Here is a 3,859-nt window from a genome sequence, read left to right as displayed (position 1 = left end):
GTGGTCATTTATATTCTGTAGAAAAATGTTTATGAAAATCCCCTCCAATTTAATCTGCACGTGATTCAGAAGACATCTAGAACTGTCCAATTAGTTCATCCAAGTCCAACTTGTCTACGGTATCTTACAGGATATACAGCACTGTGTAGGAGTCACCAGATTCAGTATCTGGACTAGCTCTGCAGTTTACACTGCAGTTAAAGTTTGCATGAATACCATCCCTTTGGATGTTTTACTAAGTTAAAGATAAATAGAAGTGGTTGTTCTTGTTCCTTGTGTTGGTTCACATTTTCAGGCAGTGATAGTGATGTGAAGTTCAAAAGGAGATCATAAAAAAGCAACATAAAATCTTTGTAACTTTTACTTTGCAAGTTTGGTTTTAGATTCCCTCCCTCCCCCTTCCCCCAACATCATTTATGCTCTTTGCACTTTTGGGTTCTTTTAGGCAAGTGGAATTTCTAAGCCAAGAAATGGCCTTTATCCCCTGAAACAGCCATGGAAACGATCCAGAGTACTCACCAGAGCATTTCTCAATGGGAAGAAGCATTCTCTTTCACTGGTGCTTCTACTGCTACTGGGTTATAAGCAGTTTATTTGATTTTAATACAATAATTAATTATGAATATCATATGTTAACAATCTTTTGTGTGCTATAATAATGAGTAATATTACCTCACAGTTTGTTAACTAATGGTTTTTAGAAATTTCCTTAAACATCTCCCAATGAGTATTGCAGTTACCAGCCATGAAAAGAAAATCTACATTGCATTTGAAAGCAAGTCTAGTTTTTTGATTATGCATTATCTCGAGTTGTATTATTACAGTTTGGCACAAAGGAAATAAAAAGTTTCTTTTGTTCAAACATTTTTAGAATGGTGAGATAAACTGTGCTAACAAACCTTTTCAAATGACACTGAGACTTATGTTTATAATTAATGAAGTGAATGTGAAAAGAGGCTCACCTGACAATGGAGAGTAAATGAAACAAATTTAAAACAGTCTTCTTGCCTATCTCCTGACACATTTTTATCGGACATGCAAGGGGAGTGGTGTCTTGCTTAATGTGTCTCTTGCAATCGACGCCAAAACCAACACTTTTAACATTAAGAGGGTCAAAACCTGCCCTGTGGTTAAAAGAGATGGTGCTCCTGTTCCTTCAATATGTAAAAATCTTCACTGATTAGATTAGGTGATGAAAAGAAGTATTCTAGTTGGTTGAGAATAGTGCTAAAATCCATAGTAAACGCATGTTTTTTCTCAGCACTTAAACTGAGGAGCTTCAGTGAGATAAATATAAGATATAAACGGAATGGGATTAATATACTCAAAGGCTGAGTACTGGCATGTACATTTTACCACTTGTCACTTTGCTTATATTAAACATTGTCACAGATGCACACCTTCGAGAATTATATACTTGGGCCTGCTTAATCCGTATAGTAGTAAGAGGACAGGCATCATATTCCAGAGGTCATGGTGCAGAGTATCAAGACTACCTGATACACAGATATGCCAGCTTTACTGGTGTAGCAATGTGTATTCCCTCACAATATGAGAAAGATCTATGTTGGCAGAGCTCATGTTTTGACAGTCAGGCAGAGATCTACAGATTGGACTGCTCATGCTCTCAACATCACAATATTTGAAAGAATACAGACACGCATAAAAAAAGAAAGTGAAAATTGTGTCAATTGCTAGTTTAGAAGTATGTACTGGTTAATTTTTTATGACAGTAAGAAAATTCTTAAACTTTTATTATAATGTATTGGAGTAGCCAATAACTGGTACTGTTAGAATGTCACCACAACACACTATATCACAATAGGTCAAAGTTCATTTTGGGCCTATCCAAAGATTCCTTACTTTACCTATCATCACAGGCTGGCCAATTAGGGTGGCATTCGGTCTTTTTTGGGAGAGATACACAGCTTGAAATAACAGCCAGAGAGGTTTGCAGCACATGAGGCCATTCAGCCCATTGTGTCTATGCCATTTATTAGGTAGAGCAATCCAAAATTAATCTCACTTCATAGCCCTGTTTCAAATGTTGATCTGATATTCAATGGTCCCTTGCTTCAACCGCTCGCTCTAACAAATTATTCCACTCTTTAATAAGTCTCCATATAAATTATGTTTTCTAATCTCTCACCTCAATCTCAATTAAATTGATGACCCTCATCATTGACCCTCCAACCAAAGGAAATCGTCTTTTCTCTTCACCCTTTGGAAACTCTATAGAATTTTAAAAAAAACTCCCTGACATCTCCTCTTAGTCTTCCCTTCTCCAGTGGCAATAGTCGCAGTATTTCAAGTCTCTCTTCCATAACTATAGTTTCCCATTCCTGGAATTATCCTGCTGAATCTTTGCTCTGTGTCCTCAGTGGTTTTCTTATCCTTTCTATCATGGGGAGCTCCAAACTCTGCCCCAACTGTGACCTTGTACAAATTTATCATAACCCTTATCCCATTACAAAAAGAAAGTTAGCCTCTCTATCTGCCTCCGGGTCACTTGGAAGGAATTGCCTATTTCCATTAAGTGTATAACTCCCAATCTTCATTTACGAAATTGCAAAAGGGAAAAGATTGATACTTTTTTTGGCTATAGAAAACATTAAATGCAGTTATTCCAGTTTGGAATATACCTGATGAACAGCAATCACTCCTTTTGTAAACTACTGATTTGTATCTCTTCTGCTGTGTCGCGTTGCAAGGTACGATTCACTTCATACATATGGAAAGTGCAGTAATATTTATGTGATTTTTAAGTACTGATTTTATTTGCTGAAAATCTTTATCGAAACAGATCATAGTTCGGCAAGTAAACATTTTCAAGGACAGGTAAAGTCATGATCTGACGTATGTAGAATTTTAACAATATCTCCGCGTGTTATATTAACAGAGAAACAGCTTTATTAATGGCTCAATATTTTCAACATCCGCACTGAGGACTGTGCTGAATGTCTGTACAATATTTAGATGAGGCGGAGTTCTTATAGATTGAACATTTCACCATGTTTCCAATTCAAACAGATCAACTTTGCGCAGACCATTTGCATCTGCTCTCCAGTCAAACCATTCTCTGCAAATGTTCTTTGATTCACTGCTGTCAATTTCTACTAAGTGAACCATTTGTTCACTGGCCGCCCTTATCAAGAATATTCTCTTATCAGAAATTTACAACGACACATTAGCAAGTTTTCTGCTGGACGATTCTTTTTAAGGTTTTTGTTCCAGCAGATTTTCTGAAGTTTAAACAGCTTCGTACCATTATTGCATGAATCCGGTTGTAACTGCATTGGACAGAAGGAGTGCCACAGGTTACACAGAGGGTGGCGGTGCCTGAGCTTTAAACAGGCCGACTGGGCAAAGAATTCCAGCAGGGGATAGGACCTAAAATATCTAGCAAACAGCAGGGAATCAAAAGAAGCTTTTGCATTATTATTCTGTATTTGCCGAGTGCACTAGTCTGCACTCCTTTCCTTAACCCACAAATTTAGTTTCAGTTCGCCCTCTGTTTTCATTATTATTAGTAATTAATAATATTCCCGGTCAATCCGTCTCAAACAACCACTTGAAAGTATTATCGAAGCTTTATATGGGAAACACGGGACTAAAAGTCCAGCCAAACACACGGAGTGGCCGCCTCTAACTGCACATTCTCAAGTGCCGGGGAATAAACTTGGAAAAACAAACAGCGCCCAAGTTGCTGTTTCTCCTCGGGCCGGAACGGGACAACTGCCGCCGCCTTCAAAGGGTTAAGCGGCAGATTGACAGGGAGATGCAGTTACTGGGAGAAATGGGAGGTTCTACCCAAATCCCCCACCATTTGATTTCCATTTCCTTTCCCTTTTTACTTCGA

This window comes from Heterodontus francisci, chromosome 31, assembly GCF_036365525.1.
Source record: "Heterodontus francisci isolate sHetFra1 chromosome 31, sHetFra1.hap1, whole genome shotgun sequence".
Taxonomy (NCBI): domain Eukaryota; kingdom Metazoa; phylum Chordata; class Chondrichthyes; order Heterodontiformes; family Heterodontidae; genus Heterodontus; species Heterodontus francisci.
This window is presented reverse-complemented; position numbering follows the sequence as displayed.